Source organism: Triticum aestivum, chromosome 4B (assembly GCF_018294505.1).
Source record: "Triticum aestivum cultivar Chinese Spring chromosome 4B, IWGSC CS RefSeq v2.1, whole genome shotgun sequence".
In the NCBI taxonomy this organism is placed as follows: Eukaryota; Viridiplantae; Streptophyta; class Magnoliopsida; order Poales; family Poaceae; genus Triticum; species Triticum aestivum.
In genome coordinates this window covers 171,956,025-171,963,697 of record NC_057804.1, presented here as the reverse complement: position 1 = coordinate 171,963,697, position 7,673 = coordinate 171,956,025, and positions in this window count along the sequence as shown.

Below are 7,673 nucleotides of genomic sequence, written 5' to 3'. Positions count from 1 at the left end.
ACCACCTCCAGTGTGATTGAGCCCGTACAGCGGGCTTCTACACCTGGTATGACACCTTTAAAGGTAGGTTTTGTGGGCTTGATCCTTCAGGGATCAATACCCATTTAGCGCACTGTGTCCTGATAGAGCAGGTTCAAGCTGCTACCACCGTACATAAGGACTCGCGTAAGATGGAATCCATCAATGATTAGGTCGAGGACCAGTGTGTCTGAACCGCCATGACGGATACTGGTCGGATGGTCCCTGCGATCGAAGGTGATCGGGCAGGACGACCATGGGTTGAACTTTGGGGCGACTGGCTCTATCGCATAGACGTCCCTGAGCACGTGCTTGCGCTCCCTCTTGGGGATGTGGGTAGCGTATATCATGTTCACTGTTTTAACTTGGGGGAGGGACTTCTTCTGTCCCCCTGTGTTCGGTGGCCAGGGCTCCTCGTCATCGTCCTTGCTTTGTGACCCCTTCTCCTTGTGCTCGGCATTTAGCTTGCCGGCCTGTTTAAAAACCCAACACTCTCTGTTGGTATGATTAGCTGGTTTGTCAGGGGTGCCGTGGATTTGACATGGATGATGGAGTATGCGGTCCAAGCTGGACGGGCCCGGATTGTTTCTTTCGTATGGCTTCTTCCGCTGACCGGACTTAGAGACACTGAATCCGGCGTTGACCGCCATGTCTTCGGTGTTGTCACCGTTGTTTCAATGCTTGTGTCTATTGCGTCGGGGCTTGCCGTTGCTATTTCTCGCTTCATAAGTGCCAGGTTCGCTTGCATTGTTATTGCTATGGGCTAGCTAGCTATCCTCGCCCACGCAGAAGCGGGTCATAAGCGTCGTGAGGGCTGCCATAGACTTCGGCTTTTCTTGGCCGAGGTGTCGGGTGAGCCATTCATCACTGATCCTATGTTTGAAGGCCGCTAGGGCTTTGGCATCCGGACAGTCGACGATCTGGTTCTTTTTAGCTAAGAACCTAGTCTAGAATTTTGTGGCTGACTCACCGGGTTGTTGAACTATGTGACTTAAGTCATCGGCATCCGGAGGTCGGACGTATGTCCCTTGGAAGTTATCAAGGAAGGCGTATTCCAAGTCTTCCCAGCTGTCGATTGAGTTTTCTTGCAGACTGTTCAACCAGTGCCGAGCTGGTCCCTTGAGTTTTAGCAGGAGGTATTTGATGGCATGAAGATCATCACCGCGGGCTATATGAATATGGAGAAGAAAATCCTCAATCCATACCATGGGGTCTGTTGTCCCATCATATGACTTGATGTTAATGGGTTTAAACCCTTTCGGTAATTCATGTTCCATTACTTCATCAGTGAAGCAAAGGGGGTGTGTGGCGCCTCTATATCGGGCCAAGTCACGACGTAGCTCGGATGGAGTTCATCTGCGGTCTTTAGTCCGGGCGTGGTCATGTTTGTCATGTCTGGCCGGATGGCCATCATCGCGCGTAGGGGCACGCCCCCACGATCCATAGATCGATCTGGTCTGACCTGCTCTATTTTCCATGTCATGCCGCAGGTCATATGTGTATCCCCGAGCTATTGTATTTCTGTTTTTACGGCGAGGTAGTGTGGGCTGGTGTTCGGCTCGAGCTGCCGCTTTGTCCCGGCCACGTGGTGGTCGGTCAGCCGCACTATGCGCTGGTAGGATGGGCTCCAGCGCCTCGTCATCGAACTGGGGTAACAATTTGCACTTCGGGTAACTTCTATTTGGGCACTCGAGGCTGTATTCTTCGGCTGCTAGGACATTAGTCCATCTATCGTTGAGCAGATCTTGGTCAGCTTCAAGCTGTTGCTACTTCTTTTTCAGGCTCCCGGCAGTGGCTATTAGCCGGCGCTTAAAGCGCTCTTGGTCGACGGGCTCCTCAGGCACAATAAAGTCTTTGCCGCCGAGGCTTACATCGTCCTCGGAGAGCGGAAGGTAGTTGCTGTCCTCCGAGTCTTCATTCATGGCCTGTTCATCAGGGCTAACTCGCCCATCTTCCCGTTTGTCATGTTCGGAAGTTGGCTCAATGGGGTCTTCATTGTCTTCGGCATCGTCGGGAGTATTATTTTCTCTTGTGCCGGTATTGTTGCTTTTTCCATGGCGTGGTTTAGAGCAGCGCCGCTGACATCGGTGTTTTTGCTGTATCTCAGGAGGTTTATCCTCGACTGGATCCTTCTCATTGTCACCGTTGTTCTCTTTGGGTGTGTCCACCATGTATACGTCATATGAGGAGGTGGTTGTCCAGCGCCCTGTAAGCGGTGGTTTTTGTGCCTGCTCCTCCCCGGCATCGTCGTCCATACCATTGATGTCTTCAGAGTCGTAATCAAGCATGTCGATTAAGTCTTCGACAGTGGCTATGCAGTGGGTGGTGGGTGGGAATCGAAATTCCCCGTCGTCGGCTTCCAATTCAAGTCGGATATAGTTCGGCTGAGAGTCACCTGACAAGGAGAGGGCTTTTAGTGAGTTTAGCACATCGCCTAAAGGTGAGTGCCGGAAGATGTCCGCGGAGCTGAACTCGATGATCGGCGCCTAATCAGGTTCGATGGGCGCGGATGCACGTAGTTCGGAACTTATGGCCAGAGACGAATTCGAGGTTCCGATGACACAGGCCCCGCTCGAGGTTGGATCTGTGTGCGGCTCCAACGCTGCTGAGTCCGCGGCTTCCGTGGCGGGGTTGAGCATCCCGTCCTCGGATAGCACAATCTACTCTGGATCTAGGGCCAGAGTGGTTATAGGTGCTATCTCCTAAGCACGGTCCGATGACAGATTTAGGTCATGTTCATTGTGGTGGCAGGGAGCAGCCGTCATGGGCTCGAATCCGTCGAAGATCAAGTCTCCGTAGATATCGACCACGTAATTCAAGCTTCCAAATCTGACCCGATGGCCAGGGGCATAGCTGTCAATCTGCTCCATATGGCCAAGCGAGTTGGCCCACAGTGCAAAGCCGCCGAATACAAAGATCTGTCCGGGGAGCAAAACCTCCCCTGGACTACATTGTTGTAGATGATTGACGGAGCCATCAAACCTTTTGGTGACGACGCAGTGGAACTCTCAATGAAAGCACCAATGTCGGTGTCAAAACCGGTGGATCTCGGCTAGGGGGTCCCAAAATGTGCATCTAAGGCTAATGTTAACAGGAGGCGGGGGACATGATGTTTACCCAGGTTCGGGCCCTCTCTATGGAGGTAATACCCTACTTCCTGCTTGATTGATCTTGATGAATATGAGTATTACAAGAGTTGATCTACCACGAGATCGTAATGGCTAAAACCCTAGAAGTCTAGCATGTATGATTGTGATTGTCATCGCCTCTACGGACTAAACCCTCCGGTTTATATAGACACCAGAGGGAACTAGGGTTGTACAAAGTCGGTTACATAGAAAGGAATCTACATATCCGAATCGCCAAGCTTGCCATCCACGCAAAGGAGAGTCCCATCCGGACACGGAAAGAAGTCTTCTGTCTTGTATCTTCACAGCCCATCAGTCCGGCCCATGTCAATAGTCCGGACGCACGAGGACCCCTTAATCCAAGACTCCCTCATCCACCATGTAGATGTTGTAGGTGGAAGTGGCCGACCAGCGGCCGATAGCTGGGGGCAACATCGGCACTGGTCGTGGCTCCGCCCCCCTCGTCCATGTGTTCGATATTCTCTGAATTATAGTCTAGCATATCGGTTAAATCATCGATAGTGGCTACCAAGTGGGTGGTGGGTGGGATGCAAAATTCCTTGTAGTACTCCTCGACGGGTTGACGATCGTGAGAGGGGGAGAGATCCTCCGGATAGTCATTTTTTGAATTTGGTCCAACGCCTCATTTATCATAGCGAGGGTGGCCGAACTCGAGGGCTCTAGGTCGGATTCCGTTGCAACGGGGGCAGTCAATGCTCTAGCCAGTCCTTGATTTCTACAGGCCGAGCTAAGATAGGTATGCGGGACCGGATCCTCGAAGGGGTCCGGACAGTCATCGGAAGTCAAGGACGAATTTTGTGTTGGGGCATGTAGCAATAATTCAAAATTTTCTATGCATCACCAAGATCAATCTATGGAGATTCTAGCAACAAGAGAGGGAGAGGATGAGTGCATCTTCATACCCTTGAAGATCGTGATGCGCAAGCGTTACAAGAATGCGATTGGTGGAGTCGTACACGCAGCGGTTCAGATCGCGGTCGATTTTGATCTAAGCGCCGAACGTACGGCGCCTCCGCGTTCAACACACGTACAGCCCGGGGACGTCTCCTCCTTCTTGATCCAGCAAGGGGAGAGGAGAAGTTGAGGGAAAACTCCAGCAGCACGACGGCGTGGTGGCGATGGAGCTCGTGGTTCTCCGGCAGGGCTTCGCCAAGCACTACGGAGTAGGAGGAGGTGTTGGAGGAGGTAGGGGCTGCGCCTGGGAAGGGGGTGTGGCTTCCCTCTCTCTCCCTCACTATATATAGGGGAAGGGGGGAGGAGGAGGCACCCTAGGGTTTCCCTAGGGGAGGGGCCGCGGCCACAGGGGAAACCCTAGATGGGTTTGGGCGCCCCCACCCCTAGGAAACTTGCCCCCCAAGCCAGGAGGGGCGGCTGCCCTAGGGGAGGCGCCCCCACCTCTCCATGTTACATGAGAGGGGTTGGGAGGGGCGCACAGCCCCTTAGTGGGCTGGTGTGCCCCCTCCCCTTGGCCCATAAGGCCCCCCAACACTTGTCGGCGCCTTCGAAACACCTTTCGGTCATGCTAGTCGTCACCTAATACTCCCAGAACAATTCCAGACTCCAATACCCTTCGTCCAATATATCGATCTTCGCCTTCGGACCATTCCGGAGTTCCTCGTCATGTCCGGGATCTCATCCGGGACTCCGAACAACCTTCGGTAACCACATTTCCCATAACAACTCTAGCGTCACCAAATCTTAAGTGTGTAGACCCTACGGGTTTGGGAACCATGCAGACATGACCGAGAAGTTCTCCGGCCAGTAACCAGTAGTGGGATCTGGATACCCATGTTGGATCCCACATGTTCCACGATGATCTCATCAAATGAACCACGATGTCGGGGATTCAATCAATCCCGTATACAATTCCCTTTGTCAATCGGTATGTTACTTGCCCGAGATTCGATCGTCGGTATCCCAATACCTCGTTCAATCTCGTTACCGGCAAGTCACTTTACTCGTTCTGTAATGCATGATCCCGTGACTAACTACTTAGTCACATTGAGCTCATTATTATGATGCATTATCGAGTGGGCACCAGAGATACTCTCCGTCATACGGAGTGACAAATCCCAGTCTCGATTCGTGCCAACCCAACAAACACTTTCGGAGATACATGTAGTGCACCTTTATAGCCACCCAGTTACGTTGTGACGTTTGGTACACCCAAAGCATTCCTACGGTATTCGGGAGTTGCACAATCTCATGGTCTAAGGAAATGATACTTGACATTAGAAAAGCTTTAGCAAACAAACTACACGATCTTGTGCTACGCTTAGGATTGGGTCTTGTCCATCACATCATTCTCCTAATGATGTGATCCCGCTATCAATGACATCTAATGTCCATGGTCAGGAAACCATGACCATCTATTGATCAACGAGCTAGTCAACTAGAGGCTCACTAGGGACAAGTTGTGGTCTATGTATTCACACATGTATTACGGTTTCCAGTTAATACAATTATAGCATGAACAATAGACAATTATCATGAACAAGGAAATACAATAATAACCATTTTATTATTGCCTCTAGGGCATATTTCCAACAGTCTCCCACTTGCACTAGAGTCAATAATGTAGTTCACATCACTATGTGATTGTAATGAATCCAACACCCATGGGGTTTGATCATATATCGCTTGTGAGAGAGGTTATTAGTCAACGGGTCTGAACCTTTCAGATCCGTGTGTGCTTTACAAATCTCTATGTTATCTTGTAGATGCTGCTACCACGCGCTACTTGGAGCTATTCCAAACAACTGCTCTACTATACGAATCCGGTTTACTACTCAGAGTCATCCGGATTAGTGTCAAAGTTTGCATCGACGTAACCCTTTAGGACGAACTCTTTTACCACCTCCATAGTCGAGAAAATTCCTTAGTCCACTATTTACTAAGGATAAGTTTGACCGCTGTCATGTGATCCATTCCTGGATCACTCTTGTACCCCTTGATTGACTTCATGGCAAGGCACACTTCGGGTGCCGTACACAGCACAGCATACTGTAGAGCCTACGTCTAAAGCATAGGGGACGACCTTCATCCTTTCTCTGTCTTCTGCCGTGGTCAGATCTTGAGTCTTACTCAATTCTCACACCTTATAACACAGCCAAGAACTCCTTCTTTGCTGATTTGTTTGAACTCCTTCAAAATCTTGTCACGGTATGTATTTATTTGAAAGTACTATTAAGCGGTTTTGATCTATCCTTGTAGATCTTGATGCTCAATGTTCAAGTAGCTTAATCCAGGTTTTCCATTGAAAACACCTTTCAAACAACCCTATAAGCTTTCCAGAAATTCTACATCATTTCCGATCAACAATATGTCAACAACGTATACTTATCAGAAATTTTATAGTGCTCCCACTCACTTCTTTGGAAATACAAGTTTCTCATAAACTTTGTACAAACCCAAAATCTTAGATCATCTCATCAAAGCGTATATTCCAACTCCGAGATGCTTACTCCAGTCCTTAGAAGGGTTGCTGGAGCTTTGCATACTTGTTAGCATCTTTTAGGATTGACAAAACCTTCTGGTTGTATCACATACAACCTTTCCTCAAGAAAATTGTCGAGGAAACAATGTTTTGACATCCTATCTGCAAGATTTCATAAATAATGCAGTAACTGCTAATACAATTCCAACAGACTCTTAGCATCGCTGCGAGTGAGAAAGTCTCACCGTAGTCAACTCCTTGAACTTGTCGGAAAACATCTTAACGACAAGTTGAGCTTTCTTAATGGTGATACTTACCATCATTGTCTGTCTTCCTTTTAAAATTCATCTGTACCCAACAGCCTTATGACCATCAAGTAGTTCTTCCAAAGTCTATACTTTGTTTTCATACATGGATCCTCTCAGATTTTATGGCCTCGAGCCATCCCTCGGAATCCGGGCCCACCATCGCTTCCCCATAGCTCGTAGGTTCATTGTTGTCTAGCAACATGACCTCCAAGACAGGATTACATACCACTCTGAAATAGTATGCATCCTTGTCGACCTACGAGTATTGGTAGTGACTTGATCTGAAGTTTCGTGATCACTATCATCAGCTTCCACTTCAATTGGTGTAGGTGCTATAGAAATGACTTCATGTGCCCTGCTACACACTGGTTGAAGTGATGGTTCAATAACCTCATCAAGTCTCCACCATCCTCCCACTCATCTTTCGAGAGAAACTTTTCCTCGAGAAAGGATCCAGTTCTAGAAACAATCACTTTTGCTTCCGGATCTGAATAGGAGGTATACCCAACTGTTTTGGGTGTGCTATGAAGATGTATTTATCCGCTTTGGGTTCGAGCTTATCAGGCTAAAACTTTTCACATAAGCGTCGCAACCCTTAAACTTTTAAGAAATGACAGCTTAGGTTTCTCTAAACCATAGTTCATACGGTGCCATCTCAACGGAATTACATGGTGCCCTATTTAAAGTGAATGCGGTTGTCTCTAATGCCTAACCTATAAACGATAGTGGTAATTTGATAAGAGACATCATGGTATGCACCAT